The sequence below is a fragment of the Lycium barbarum genome, chromosome 4, assembly GCF_019175385.1.
Source record: "Lycium barbarum isolate Lr01 chromosome 4, ASM1917538v2, whole genome shotgun sequence".
Lineage (NCBI taxonomy): Eukaryota > Viridiplantae > Streptophyta > Magnoliopsida > Solanales > Solanaceae > Lycium > Lycium barbarum.
Genome location: NC_083340.1, coordinates 147,236,296 through 147,253,245, shown reverse-complemented (window position 1 = coordinate 147,253,245; position 16,950 = coordinate 147,236,296). Strand labels below are relative to the sequence as shown.

At 32.8% G+C, this 16,950-nt stretch overlaps 1 long non-coding RNA gene across 4 annotated transcripts; it reads left to right on the top strand.

Annotated features, from left to right (window-relative positions):
* Window positions 1–1,538: 1,538 nt before the first annotated feature.
* LOC132638816 (uncharacterized) lies at window positions 1,539–5,004 on the top strand. 4 transcript variants are annotated; one of them, XR_009581904.1, is made up of 3 exons: window positions 1,539–1,680; window positions 2,984–3,242; window positions 4,466–5,004. It is a non-coding gene; the product is annotated as an uncharacterized LOC132638816 (long non-coding RNA). The 4 variants fall into 4 exon arrangements; XR_009581903.1 differs by having other exon boundaries at window positions 4,463–5,004; XR_009581902.1 differs by lacking the exon at window positions 4,466–5,004 and adding an exon at window positions 3,816–4,445.
* Window positions 5,005–16,950: the final 11,946 nt, after the last annotated feature.

Genomic DNA, 16,950 nt, shown 5'->3' with positions numbered 1-16,950 from the left:
AACTCGTGTAGAAAAAAGAAACAACGGATAATTGGGGTGTGAACTTTGCGGAGAAATGATAGTTTAGGTCTGTTTTTCTTATCATTTACTCTTTAATTAAAATATGCATTTTGATTTCTACGCTTGTAAATATTCATAGATTTAATATTACATTATTTGACGATTCACGTGTTATTTAAGTGCCTCCATATTTGAGAGTAATATAGTTCGAATTAAATATAATAATATATCATCTTCATATATATATATATATATATATATATATATATATATAATCAGGTCGATTCCCGAAATGCCTTTCTGGATATTCCTCAATGTCTTGGCTATTCACGGAACGTGAGAAGCAGATGATTAATTATCTGTTTCGGGAAGATTCCATAAGTGATTTCTGAAGTAAGTTATTTATCTTATTATGTTATTATTAATCAAGGATTTCTTATATAGCTAGAATGGCCCTCACAAATTGCTACTACTAATTTGTTAAGAATTAATAGGATTGAGGATATGGCGTCATCATTCGCTGGAATTAAAACATCTGCGAGGTCGGGGTCACAATTTGTACCGGTTAAACAAATTGTTGGAATTCCTAAAGTAATACACTCTTGCAGGGCCGTATATTCTTCGTGCTGATCAACGATGATTACAATATCGGGTACCTCTGTCATATATTTAATCCCGCCCAGATATGTTTGCAAGCGAGATAATTGTCTTTTCAAGTTACACCCTCCCATAATCCATTTTCTCTTCACAAAATTCCCTTCAATCCCCCCGTTTAGTTGACATGAATAATTAAAGGGAAATATCCAAATCCATGTCTTATTATTTTCAATTATCCATACTTGTAGCAATGAAATACTATATATTCCTCTAGTAGTGAAAACGAGGGTTCCAGTAGACGAACTCGCATGAAGGGTAGTGATTTAACTATAAGAGAAAGTTCTAATGAACTCGAGGTAACTAAAAAATACAAGCATTTGTGGGTTCAATGCAAAAATTGTTATGGATTAAAACTTACATATTAAAAAATTGAAGGTTAAATACATCTAGCCATATATTATAAGGGTCATGATTACAACAATAACATACCTAGTGTAATTTGATAAAATGGGTTCCGAAGAGGATATAGTGTATGCAGACCTTGCCTCTACCTAATGAGACAGAGAAGCTGTTTCCAGAAGACCCTCAGCTCAAGTGCACCCAAAAGGGTCAAAATTACAATCACATGGGTCAGAATTAGAATTTACTACTCACTTTGTCTCAAAAGATTGACATTTTTTGTTTTTCGACGGTCAAACTTTTTAATTTTGACTGTATGTTTGAACTTAAAATCTTTAATCGAAATAAAATTTACATATTTAAAAACTACATAAAAAATATTGTAAGCTACCATAATTAATAATTTTAAATATTTAAAACACATATGAAAAAAATTACAGGCTGTTCTTTGACTCTCAGAATGCAAAATGTGGCAATGATATTGGGATCGAGGGAGTAATAATTAAGGGACCAGATATAATATATCCCTAAAAATAAAAAGAGAAAAGAAAGACTTGCCTTTTTTTCTTATAAAAAACAAGATTTTACCCAAGGAACGATTTTGCTGGTCATTCCATAATTTCTCTCTATTCTTAACGCTATGCCTCCAAGAAAAGAACTCTGCAGGAATTTTATGCGTGGCAGGTAAATATTATTTTGGGTTTCAATTACATTCACATATACTTTATTAATTAATGCACATATATTCATAGTGTTCTTGATAAACCCCTGCATATAAAGATTCTTGATTTTGTGTTTTATTGCTTCCTTAATCCTTGTAACTTGTCCTTAGTATGGATACAGGAGTAAATTTGGGTAAAGTTAGTTCCTTTTTGAACATTGTGTTTAGGATTAATGGGTAGTTGATTGATTGTTGTATGATCATAGCTAGGAGTGGCAAATGGGTGGGTTGGATAGGATATGGGCGGGTCGAAAATGGGTTAAACAAAAAGAGATAAAATGTATGACCCGCCCTGAGATCTTCATGTAAAGATTCTATTTTTGCGTTTTCTTGTTCCCCTAATCCTTAAAAACTCGTCCTTAGTATGGATTAAGGTAAAATTAGTTCCTTTTAACATTGTGTTGGAGGGATTGATATAGCGCACTAAGGGTATTGATATAGCGCACTACTTGTTTAGGATTGATGGATAGTTGGTTGATTGATTGATTGTTGTACTCATCTTTATTGTAATGGCTGAATGATCATAGCTAGTAAAATCCTGATTATACAATTTGGATTCTACGCAAGCGGAATAATTGGAAAAAAAAAAAGTAAGATAGAAATCCCAATAAGAACTGATGAACAGAAGAAATCTCGGACCCTATTTGAACGCCTAAGGTAACTATTAGTATGCGAAACCAATAACCCCAAAAGAACGACAAGAACGAACCCGAGCTATAAAGATTATAAGAAGAAAGATATTATCATGAAGAATTGATCTTGTATGTAATTCTGAAGTTCAATCCGAACAAGGAGATTCTAAACCTCTTAATGATGTCTCTCTCACTCTCAAAATCTTGCAACTCTTAGAACCTCGCTTAGAGAGAATGAGTGTATTTGAGCTATCTGCCTAGTGCAGCGCAAACGTTTATGAACTTCTTGGAAAATGTGGTATTGAGTAATATCAAATTTATAGAAATTTTTCACTTTCTTTTTGTAATCATGGTGTCCGGGCCAGCTTGTGAGCACTAGAAAATTGACTTCTAGTAACTAGAATTCTGGTTAATGTCTGCATCCTCAAAAAAAAAAAAAAAAAGGGTTTAAGTCTACATGGAATTGGTAATCAAAATTGTGATCTTTACTAACGAGTCTATGTACTTATCTAGGCAACTAAAACACTGATATGAACTAGTGACTGGAACTATAGGCTCAGGGTTGTAAGTGCTACGGTGAATGACTTATCACTGCTGATGCAATCGAATCTTTTTCTGTTGTTTTGATTATTAGGTTCCTTTGCGAAAGTATGAAAAACAGGATCTGATCGTTGTCTTATTTCATCCAACTGTCAATATGGTGACGTTGTAAATTGCAACACGCTGCCCCACAACATCCGAAGCCGAATCTATTTGGGTTTGGCAGCCAATCCACTAGTTTTCAGAGTACGAATATGCAGCAGACAAAGTCCAACCCCTTTGGTTTTGGTGTTCAGAGCAACTCCCAGCCAAGAGGGTCTAATGATTTAGGGCTCAAACAGAATCAATACAAGGTACTTTAGCCGTTACTCTCTAATTATAGCTAGTTGCAAAGCAGATTATGTTTTCTATTTATTTATTTAATATAAATACTATGCTCTCCCAGTACCATTTTGAGGAGTCTTCACTCCATATTCTCCAATTTACTTGCTAATACATGATAAGGGATAAATACTCCCTCCTTCCCAGTTTATATGACACTTTTTCCTTTTTAGTCAGTCCCAAAAAGAATGACATCTTTCTATGTTTAATAACAATATAACTTTAAAATGCCCATTTTACCCCTTAATGAGATGATTTCTAGCCACGCAAATATCTATGACTTATTGTGGACCACAAGTTTCAAAAGTTTTCCTTTCTTCTTAAGCTCCGTGCCCAGTCAAATATCCTCACATAAATTGGGACGGAGGGAGTAATAGGAATGTAATTTTTTTGAGTGTTTACATATAAAAAAAGGAATGGATTTTGGTTAAACAATGTATACAGTCCTTTTCATTAACTGACAAAGAAGTATCGATAGCAAGACTGCTAAGTAATTTCGTATGGTAGTTGAAGTTTTTCTTTATAAGGCCACCTTATGATTGCAGCAAAGGGAATAATGCAACCGGTGCTATCTTCAAACTATAAAGTCACATGAATCTAAAGGAAAGGTTGATTAATGGAAAAATATGGAGTTAAATATTTTTATGCATAAGTATGTGGAGTTTAATACTTACTGTTTTGTTTTTATGGTAATTAACGTTTTCTACTGTTAGTAGTTACATACTGTCGTCATCAGCAATAGTGTACTGGTGACTGGTGAGTCAATATCTGTGTATGCTTTTATTGAGACTTTCTGCATTGTTTATTTATCAGATTAAATGACATATTTATGTAATAGAAAACTATGATTATGGACTTGTGCATGAGTATGTGTTGGTTCATATTTATCCAGTTTCTAGGTGCTATGAAGAATTAAAATGAATAGATAGGTCTTATGATATTGTAAAAACACATGATGCTTATTAACATTTAAACCACAAGAAGCTGGATGACTACTTAAATTGGCAAATCAAAGAGAGGGTTCGGGATTTTCATATCCCAAATTCCCAATTAATAGTAATAAAAGAAGCTGGATAACTAGCCAAACAAAAATCTTATTCATGAGAGAAACTCAAAGTATGAGGCAAGCTGATTTAGCAAATTGTGTCAAGTAAGGATAAGATCTAAAACATACTTTTTACGATGACCATAGCAGGTAAGCAATTCAACAGAGTCCATAGAAATGGTTCATTGACACAGCAGCAGGAAATTTTGGGCATTTGATTAAGTTCCTAGGTAGTTATGCTAGTGAAAAAAGGGTTTACAATATCGTTTCCTTTTATACAGTTCCGAAGAGAGGTTAAATGTAGTTTTCTTCAGCAGTTCAAAGAGTCGTAATATCATCAAGTCGTTAGCTTGTACATGCTGCTTTTTGTATGAAAAGAAAATGTAGTCAAATATATTTGTTGGCAAAAAGAAGAGTTGATAAGATCAGCTGAAAGATTTCTTTACACTGTTATTTGAGAAGTTATGGTAAGGTATGAGGAGGCTACTTAAATTGCAATGTTCAAGTACTACTAAGAATATTGGCAAGTGGTAGTTGCCAATTCACATGCATATTCAAGCAATGTTTTAAGTTTAGAGAATTTTTGTCAGACCTCATTATGGTGTAACTACTTAATCTGCTGAAATTATCCAGAGATGTTAAAATGATGCAAAAAGGATATATTATATTTTGATGATACAATCAACCAAAGAACAATGTAATTCTGAATTTGAAGATCAAAATTTGGGTCATATGTCAACTTGGAAACTGGATTTATTATGTGAATAAAAAGGAGCATGTTTTACCATGTAAATGTCTCATATTAAACCAGATTGCCTACTTTAAGAATCATAGAAACAGTACTAATAATTTAAAGACTACAAGTGTAGAATAGATGGCTAGATTGCAGCCGTAGATCAGTTGGTACTCAAAAGATCTAATTGTGGGAAAGAAACACTGTGTTACATAGGAAAAGGCATTGAAGTCAAAAATATATAGAGTCAGGCTTTTCTATAACAACATTTCACAATAACAATCGAGTTTTATAATAACATTTCACCACAACGGTCGAGTTTTCTTCGGTTCGACGTTCTTATTATGTTATATTACATATTCTCTTTAACAACATCTCGCTGTAACAGCCAGAAACAACCACTGATATAACGCCGCTATAGAGAAATGACTTTTTCTATAACAACATTTCACAATAACGGTCGAGTTTTATAATAACATTTCACGACAGCTGTCGAGTTTTCTTCGGTTCGACGTTCACATTATGTTATATTACATATTCTCTTTAACACATTATGTTATATTACATATTCTCTTTAACAGCCACTGATATAACAACGCCGCTATAGAGAGATTTGACTGTAGATCCCGAACTGGGCTAGTTGGTGATAAGGTAATTATAAGAGTTCAAGTTATACTTCAGATATATGCAAACAAAATCAAATAATAAGACAAACAAACTAGATCAGACAACAAAGATTTGGCTAAAGAGCGATGGCATCACAAAGAAGGCTTTCCTTATTTACTTAGAATTTAAGAATAGAAAACTTAAGGGAGTTCTTTATCAATGTGGAGCAGCATCAACAACAATCCTCACTAGCTCGTAGCAGCAAAATCTGTGTTACAATATATGCAGTGCATGCTCAGGACAAAGAGATAGACGCTCTGTCACCGAGTTTAAGAGCTGTTAAGGTGCACAACTCGGAAAAATCAACAACTAAAAAGATGAAACGACCTCATAGCAAGTAATGACAGTAACACCAGAAACCATCATTTATCCTGAGTTTGTATTAGATCCAATGGATAAAAAAAAAACAGCAAGGCAATTGCAGGACATATAACATTTAGTTGCTTAACAGCCTTGAATATCATGAAGTCCTACTGCCTTAGAACCTTTCACTAACTCCTAGTTTGGCTGTTTGGGCCTATTGGCCAATGCACGCCATTTTAAACCTGGAAAACACCAGCTTCCAACTGGCACTGATCTTCAATCTAGTTGATCAACCCCGAAACAGCAGTTGACGCGTACTCGGATCTCAGTAGCGGACCAAAAACATCAAAAGGTTTAGAAAATAGGCAATTTGTTCTGGATACACAAGGTGAAGATGGAGACAATACTTCTCTTTCAGCTCTAATTGGCATTAGGGAACACTTCAGTCTTGTTAACCGTCTCAGTGGTAGTTTTTGCTGGAGGCACATAAATTCTTGCTCTTGTCAAAATTTCAGCAACCCAGTGCTTACGCTTGCTCAGTGGTCTTGAGTGATCCAACTTCACCTGAAATTAGAATTTCATACAGAACTCAACATCTTATTCACAGATTATACCAAATCTAGCTACAAAAGTGAGTATATGCAAACTTGAGAGATATCGATCTTAAATAAGCAAAGCAGGAAGTTAAGAGAATGACCAAGTCGACTGCCAGATAAAATGTAGTGATGCACTGTAAATGAAGCACGTAATTTAAAGTTCTATTGCGATGACATTTGAGGATTACAGTAAACCATCCTGATCAATTCATATCTAAGAGTTGCACCCACCGCAGCTATATATTAAATTATGATTGACGAGGCAAAAAGTAAAAGGGCCTTTAATCACATGAAGCAAAAAAATACATCATTTACTCTTGACATTCACCATTATATTTGAATCCTCACATCTTTTCCTTCACTAAGAATACATATCCCTCCACTCGCCTTCTTTCTCAAACTCGTGATTATAAGTGTATTCACATTTCATACTTACTAATATTCATCAAAAAGTCTACCCATTTCTCTCGACTTGTATAACTCAAGGTGTAATATAGTTAGAAATGCCGATGAAAGAACACATCAATCAATCACACCACAACCAAATTAATTGTGGTCCAACATACAAATCCTCTTAACTAGTGCCACACTGATTTATTAGTCTTCAAATGTTATTAAATTAGACTATAACCAACCGTAAACTCCCTTCTTTGTACATAGTTGGAACCGGCAAATAACATCATTTACAAAGTTTCAACAGAAAAATGGTTCTCACCAACTTCATGTACCAACAAACAGATTACAAGTACAGAAGATAGTGAACACATCGCCAACCAAGAATTTGGATAACAATGAAGGTCCAAAAGGAGTCCAGAGATGCGTATTTTAAGTGCTTCTTCGCCTTTCATCGAAACAAACAATCATTATGTAGTCTCATTGAGTGTTTGCAAGCTTATAATTAACAATTCTTGAATAATCAAAGGTAGGGGGTAAGGCTGCGTACATACCATCCTCCACAGACCAAAATATCATCATAAGCAACATTTCCACTAAAATAATACAAACTTTTCACCAAGTTCATGTACCAACAAACATATTACAGAAGAATAAGATTTTAAAAAAATGGCCAATCAAGAATTAGGAAAATGAAATAGAACTCTAAAATGAGTATATATCTGGGCAATTTTAGGTGCTACTTTAGTTTGCATTGAAAGATACAACTAATTTAACGTCAATTGCAAGCTTAAGAGCTCAAAGTTAAAAAATGTTCAGATAATCAAAGATCAAAACAACATCATCAGCAAACTGAAAAAGAGGCAATTTTTCACCAACTTCACATACGGACAAACAGATCACAACACAGAAATTGGAACACGTTGCCAACTAAGAATTAAGAGTCTAGGAATGCGTAATAGAAACAGAAGCTCAAAATGAGTCTAGGAATCCAGGAATCCGTAACTTAGGTGCTTCTTTATTCTTTATTGAGACAAACAATTATTTTGGAGTCTCAATGCGAGTTTATTAGCTCATAATTTAAAACGCTTGAATGACCAGAGCAACATTTCCACTAAAAAAGACCACATTTTCACCAACTATTTTTTTTTATGACACACAAAAAAAAAAAAAAAAAAAAAGCAAATAACAAGCCAACTAAAAATTGAAATGAATCTCTATAATGAGTATATGTCTGGGTAATTTTAGGTGCTTCTTTAGTTTGCATTGAAAGAAACAACTATATATATATATATATATATATATATATATATATATATATATATATATATATATATATTTTGATCAGGTAAATAATTTCATTAACAATTGAGAAAATTCCGTATATAACCCATATAACAAAAAAAGAGAACCTACACAGAAACAACTATTTTGAAGTCATTTGCGAGTTTAAGATCTCATAGTTAAAAAATGCTCAGAAAAGAAACGATTTTTCACCTAATCCCACTACAATGAGCCTAGGAGGTATAGGTCATTTTAGGTGCTTCTTTATTTATCATTGACACGAACAATTATTTTGAAGTTTTCATAAACGTACTTTTAACTATCAGAAAAAACAAACAATTATTTGAAGTAAATTGCAAATTAACGAGCTCAAAATTAAAAATGCTCAGACAATCAAAGATCAAAATAACAACAACAAACCTTACCCCTACCTTTGAGAAGGCAGAGAGGCTATTTAGCTTTCTTTCTTGAATACCATAACTAGTCAAATACCATCACATAAATTGATATTGCATTGATCATTCTCATCATGCTATTTTAAATTTATTTTTAGAATTTGATACAATTTTTAAAAATATAATTTCTATTATTTTAATATCTTTTTAGTGTCTAGTATAGTTATTTATGTTGTTGGGACTTTCTTGTTGCTTATAGTTAAAGAAAATTTTCACAATTTTCGTCGAATTTAACGTAAATATTTTGCGGAGACTAAAAGCATGAACTTTTGACAAACTTAAAGGCCCGAAATTGTTAATTGTATACTTAAGGGATATTGCATTCATCATTCTGATCATGCGCCATGAATTTGGAGGTACTTTTAACATACTCCGTATCTATTATAAACTTTGTTATGGAACATAGTTTCTACTATTTTTATATCTTTTTAGTGTCTAGTATAGTTACTTGTGTTGATGGGACTTTCTTGTTGTTTATAATTAAAGAAAATTTCCACGATTTTCGTCTAATTTAACAGTAAATATTTTGCGGAGATTAAAAGTGTTAATTTTTGACAAAACTGTTAAGTATATACTTAAGGGACTATTTCATTCATCATTCTGATCATGCGCCATGAATTTGGAGGTACTTTTAACATACTCCGTATCTATTATAAACTTTGTTATGGAACATAGTTTCTACTATTTTTATATCTTTTTAGTGTCTAGTATAATTACTTGTGTTGATGGAACTTTCTTGTTGTTTATAATTAAAGAAAATTTCCACGATTTTCGTCTAATTTAACAGTAAATATTTTGCGGAGATTAAAAGTGTTAATTTTTTATAAAACTGTTAAGTATATACTTAAGGGACTGTTTCGAACATATCCTCAAACAGAAGGCCCATTTTTTCGGCATTTATAGAGTAGAAGTTTTTGGCTTCTTTGACAAGTAAATTACATTGATAACTAAACCAAGCACCAAATGCTGCACATTACAGTAGGGTTTTTTCCTATTATAAAATTTAAATCTGTCATAGCAACATCTTATACATGATTTAATTCAACATCTTATTATTATATATAGAGAGAGAAATATATATACGTACTCAGCCTAAAACCTAGCACTGTAACGACGTCGTTAAGTTTAGATTTCACTTTGCATTAAAATCTAATTTAATATGGTGATATGCACTATCTTGTCTTTAATTAGGAATAAGTGACTTTTTACGTCCACCTTGTTTGTTTTTTTGTGCACTTTCACTCCCTTGTAAGTTAGGGAAATGATACCCACCTTAAAAACGTTCTTAAAGAAAAAAGAAAATTAATGGAATTCACGCTTTTTTACTCCCTATGTTCCAATTTATGTAATACACTTTCTTTTTTTACTTTGTCCCAAATAAAATGATACATTTCTATATTTAAAAATAATTTAACTTAAAACATCTCATTTTACCCTTAATGGAATGATTTATAGTCACACATATATTTATGACTTGTTTTAGACCACAAGTTTCGAAAGTTTCCTATCTTTTTTAAACTTCGTGTCTAGTTAAACTATATCACATAAATTGGGACGGAGGAAGTATTGTTTTTTATTTATTTTTAGTATCTAGTGTAGCTATTAGGTGTAATTTCTGCTAATTTTATATATTTTTAGTGTTAGTGTAATTTTTTGTGTTGCATAGTTAAATCTTTTTTTTCGACAATTTTTTTTCAAATCTAACGGACAAAGTTCTGTAAATATTTATGGAGACTAAAAGTGTTAGCTTTTGACAAAATTAAAGAACCAAAACTATTAGTCCCTCCGTCCCATAATAAGTGTCACCTTAGCAAAAAAACACTCATATTGAGAAACCAATAATGTAATTTGAAGTTTATCAAATTACCCTTATATAATAAAAATAAATTATTTTTACCTTTTGATTAGAGCGTGCACAAGACGTAAACCTTTTGACATTGGGAATCCAACAATATAAAGCTACTATGTGATTTTTCCAATCATCATTTAGATGTTACTTTATTGTCTAAGGGTAGAATTGGAAAAAACTAGTCAATTTATATCTTGATTTCCTAAGGTGACACTTATTATGGGGAATTTTTTTTGGCTAAGGTGACACTTATTATGAGATGGAGGGTGTAGTAAGTGCTTACTTAAGGGACTATTTTGACTCTACCAATCAGGTGCTAAACTAACTACTGCAACGACGTCGTTAGCTTTGAGACTTCCCTTTGCACTCGATTCATATGGTGCTGTTCAACTCAATAAGTGGCTTTTACACCCACCTAATTTATTTTCCTATGCATTTTCATCCCCTAACTATTTTAATGGAGTAGTAGTAATGTTGTTCCAGTAAATTTATATACACCTCAATACCGAACCATACTGAATATATATATATATATATATATATATATATATATATATATATATATATATATATATATATATTAAAATTTTCGTCTTGTGTTCGGGATGATGAAAATGAACACAAGCCGGCAACATAAATTAACACCTAAGTTCCAATTCCAAACCCTATTATATATTACTATTGAAATTAAATTAGTTCTAGCATCTCGAGTAGTAACTAGCTTGTAAGTTGCAAGATATTCCAATGATATTGAATAGTAAGCTACAAAGTGTTAGATATCCTTCCTCTTGTATGATTTTAAATTTATCTTATTGGATACTTAATTTAGAGCCCGTTTGGATTGGCTTATAAGTTGGCTTATAAGCTGTTTTCAGCTTTTTTGAGTGTTTGGCTGGCCAGCTTAAAGTCATTTTATGCTTAAAATAAGCTCAAAAAAATAATTGGACCCATTTGACTTAGTTTATCTAAAGCAGCTTATAAGCTGAAAACAGCTTATAAGCCAAAAAAAATAAGTTGGACTACCCCAACTTATTTTTTTCAGCTTATAAGCTGCAAACAGCTTTAAGCTGTAAGCCAATCCAAACGGGCTCTTAGAAGACTCAGTTCTTGAGTCCCATGTTGATTGATTTTTGGCCCCTCATGAGATCTAAATTATACTTTTTGTCTTTGCTTAACATAGTTTTACACTATCGTAAAATAATGAGATAAATCTTTATTCTTGTCGTCTTTCATGTTTTCTTGATTCATCACCCTTTAAATAGTAAAAATGTCTAGATTTTTTGCCAAAGCCCTAGAGAAGTATGCATGATATCGTGTCTTTAACTTGTACTAGTGACAATAACATGATGTTCTTTTAAAAAAATGAAAATTAACCCAACCGCATCAATACCGAAGAGAAACCGAATTGATGGGACGGTTTTGAAAAGTCTAATTTTGGTTCTACAAAATCAAATAATCGAAAAATCGATATGATATAAATTTTATAAAATAACCGGCCGAACTGTACCATTGGCAGCCCTATGAAATATCACATCAGTTTGTCAATTAATTATGGTAGTCTCCCGTGCCCTCTTACCATTTGAATAAAAGAAAAAAGCCCTACAAAGATCTTATAAGAGTGCTTTATCCCAATTTTTTGTAATTTTTGTTACTGATCCCTCCCAAAACTATCATGGTTTGGTATATGCATCAAATTCTAAATTAATTTTAGGCGTCCACTTTTAGTTACAAATTAGGAGTATCACTTTTGGGAACACTATATCTAAGTGTAGAAGGTCAAATTCAATGCTGCTTTAGGATACCGCGCTGAATGATAATAGCTCGTAATCCAAATATATATACACACACTAACAATAAGATAATGATGCGGCACTAGCTTCGACCACTCTCCCATTCCCGGGCTGAGGCACCCCTCAATGGGTTCTAATTCGTTGAAGGGGGTGGACGCCCTGAATCAATCAAAAAACTTATTTTTTCCCGGTAATACATACCTTGTTTTTAATACATACTGATACAACTTTACTCTTGTTGGCAGTGCCGTTAGTTGGAAATCGACTCTGCAGTCGATTGTTGCTTTGTCTACGACATAAGCAAAATACATGGCAGCAACGGAGGGGGTGAAAGAAGCTATCTGGTTGAAAGGTTTGGTGGCGGAATTGAGTTTGGTTCAGCAGGAATCAATCCTTAGATGTGATAGTCAGAGTGCTATTCGTCTGATTAAAAATTAGAGATTGCATGAGCGCGCTAAAGACATTGATGTCAAATTTCATTTTATTCGAGATGTTGTTGAAGAGGGAACTATCAAGGTCGTGAAGGTTATCACAGACGATAACGCTGCAGACATGTTGACCAAGATAGTCTCGCTCGCTAAGTTTGTACACTGCAAGGACTTAGCGGGAGTACGCATCAACTGATGCAACTCTGAGAGAACAGTTATTAGGTGGAGATGGTGTGTTCAATAATGATTTGATTCTTCTTGTTTCTTACAACGGGGTTGCCCAGTAAGCTTAAAAGTTTTAGCTAGAGTTGTTCATAGGCATGCTTGAAACGCAAATCAAGGTGGAGATTCAAAGATTTGGTTTTTGTTATGTAATAGAAAAACTCATGTGTTGGATGATTTTCTATTACTTGGAGCCAAAAGATGCTCAATTACTTGGAGCCAAAAGATGCATTGCTTGGAGCCAAAGAATGCTAAGATGTGGAGGAGAATTGAAGAGCTCATGTAGCAAACTTGGAGCCCAAGTCATTTTATGCCTATAAAATGAGAGGCTATTCTTCTTTGTTTAGCATCCCAAAAAGCCATAGAATACATTGTAGTGAGTAAAGAGTTGAGAGAACAATTCTCTTAAGTGTAATTGAGAAATCTCCCATTTCTTTGTTAATAATATAAAGGCAACTGTTCTCTGGTGGACGTAGATCATTTTGATCCGAACCACGTTAAATCTTGCGTTCTTTCTTTTACGTTTCTGCTAACAAAAGGTTGCAACCAAAAGTTTTTTTTTATATGAGCCTGTATGGATGTCGTTGGACTCTATGATTAGTCACTTCAGTGGGAGTTTATTGTTTTAGTTATGCTTTTGACATGTTCAAATATATTTTCTGTACAAATTAAAGTTTTATGAAATTTATGAATTTCAAGTGTTTATTGAAAACTCTGAATATAAAGTTATTGACTTTGTACTGCGGTTTTGCATAAAGTGTAAAGTGGTTTATTGACTATTTAAGTCATAAAGTAAGACCAGTTGGAAATAAGCATGACTGAAATCAATTTTACATGCAATTTCCATGCGATGCATCCATACTTGATCTATGTCATTGATTTTGTTGATATTGTTACCATTGATGGATTTAGTAACAGATATATGTTATGAAAATCACTTTAATCCCATAATAGTACGATTAATGGACCAGATTGCTTAGAGAAAGCAAATTGTGTGCACTATAAAGTTTTGGTTATGTACAATTTTCCAGAAATATATGTGGTCCAAGTGGGGGATTGTTAGAAATTCTATATTTAGCTCACATATTTAATATAATTGTACATAGATATGCTATTAATTAAAGACGCCCATTTTTTGATCTAATAAAATGTTGTTTTTATGGGCTATATATAAATCTTATTTTATAAGGTATGTATTTTTATATGCGTAGAAACCTAATTAACTTTCCAGTTATAATTGATGAGTTCATAACTGAATAGTTACACCTCTTCTGAAGGGTTGCCTTTGAAGAGTTATGCTCTTCCGAAGAGATGCCTCACTATTATATATTGGTTATGGTTCCTAAGTCTATTACTGAATTTTTTTACACTACTGATCAGTTCTCAGTCATCTTCATCAAGTCCATCACTAAATTCATTAGATAGTAGGTCAGGTTAGTAGGGCGGGTCACTAAATGGTAAAAATTGGTGAGTTTATATTAAATAAGAAATTAACTTTTTAAAAAATATCACGTCAGCAAGAGTTGACTAAAATGAGTTGAATGACTTTTGTGTTACAAAGATGAAAGTTGATTGACTTTTCAGTTACAAAACAAAGTCAAATGACTTTTGTGTTACAAAGATGAAAGTTGAGTGGCTTTTCACTTACAAAATAAAAGTTAAGTGACTTTTGTATTGCAATAAGAATAGTTGAGTAACCTTTTGAGAAAACAACTCTAAATTTGTGGAATGGAGCCTGTTCTGGCACATACAATATGAATATAAAATTTGCACAAAACACTGACAAACGGATATACTAAAGATCATATACAATTAAATTACAAGACATTTGCAATCATCCTGCCCCCTATTCTAATATTATTGAAAGAAAATGAAAATAAACAAAAACTACACCCCACACATTTGACTTCTGCATTGACATTTCTTTCAGAGAGCTGGATAATCCGCAGCATACTTAAGGTCATCACTGCTTGCTGCAGAAAAGAAAAAAAAAAAGGTGCAAAGGATGAAAAATGATATGTTAGATTTCCCATAATGATGGAACAAGAGAAAATTATAGCAAGAATGAGCATGCAGGTATAAGAACTTACACATTATTGGACGGATTTAAATTATATACAAAAATGACAGCTGTAGAGGAATTTCACGCTATCGGTGCAATTTTACTTAATAAAGCAGGTTATTATTCTATATTACCGTATCGAGCTTGCTATGATGAGTTATACATTGTTGTAGATCAATTTTACCCAATGATAAAATGCACATCATTGCGCATAAATTAAACTATTTTTGGGCATGTTTGCTTGGTGAAATTATAACTATTAGAGTAACAAACTATGAATCTAACGTAAGACTATTTGTTTCCGAAAAGAAAGGAAAAAAAAAAAGAGCGAACGAATCTGATATGGGACTAGGGTGGTTGGATTGGCTTTTTAAAAGCTTATAAACTAAAATTTAAAAGTTACAAGTTGGTAATACCAAATTGTTTACTTTTGGCTTATTTTTGTATTTTTTGGGCCTAAAAGTAAGTACTTAAAAATATTTTTTTCTTTCCCAAACGGTAGTCTTTAAATTTTATCCCTCATATTTGTGGTTTTTAAATTTTGCCCTTTGGCTAAAACTTATGGGTTCCGGGTTTGAAACCCTGCTCAATCAAAAATTTTAAAAAATTTCACAAGGCACAGTTTAAATTTCGTTATGCTCCCTCCGGCAGACTTTGCCTTGAGGCATATATATTTTACTTTTCAAGGTAAACTTTTAGTTATGCCTTAACTAAAAATGTGTCTCATAAGACATAACTAAAAGTATGCCCCATAAGGCGAAAGTTTGCCTTATAAGGCAAAGTTTAAATTTCGATATGCCTCTTCTGGCAGACTTTGCCTTGAGGCATATATATATATATATTACTTTTCAAGATAAACTTTTAGTTATGCCTTAACTAAAAGTGTGCCCCAAAGACATAATTAAAAGTATACCCCATAAGGCGGAACTTTTCCTTAAGGCATAACTAAAAGTTTGCCTTATAAGGCAAAGTCTATGCCTTAAGGAAAAGTTTTTGCCTTATATGGGGCATACTTTTGGTTATGCATTAACTAAAAGTCTGCCTCATAAGGCATAACCAAACTATGCCTTAAGGAAAAATTCTACGTTATGGGCAAACTTTTAGTTATGCAGAATCTGACATAACTTTAGTTTTTCCTTAAGGATTGTATGGCGGATCCGGCATACACGCCCCCAGCCCTGTCTTGCAAATTTTTTTTTTTTATTTTATGCCTGAGTGGGGTTCAAACCCAAAACCTTAGATGTTCATCCATCTTTTCAAGCGAAGGGCAAAATTTAAAGACCACAAATATGAGGGGCAAAATTTAAAGACCATAAATATGAGGGGCAAAATTTAAAGACCACCCCAAAAAGAAGGGCAATCCTCGCAAAAAAAAAAGTTCCCAAACACCACAAAAAGTCTAAAAAGCTTAAAGCCAATAAACACTTAAAATAAGCCAATCCAAACACCCTCATAAATATTGTAAAAGAAGGCAGAGCAGTAAAAATTGCCCACTATTGAAGAATATTACAAAGTCAATCTATTAAAATTCAGATAACGTAGACCGATCAGCAAAGTTACCCACATTGTGGAAGAGTATGAATAATTACAAGTTTTTTACTCTTTTTCATAAAAAGTTTCAACAGCTCACTTATTTGTTGGAGACAACTTCAGTCTCTGTTTCATCCAACAACTGTAAAATATGTCCAACAGTTGCTGTAATTGATACAACAAGTATCATACTTGTTGCAACAAGTAACAAGTTATTGGAAAGAGTAGGAGCTCTCCAACAGATTTCACAGTTATTGCATAAAGTACTACAGCTGTTGTAAATTATTTATTCACATTTTTTGTAATTGTTGCAACAGATTAGTA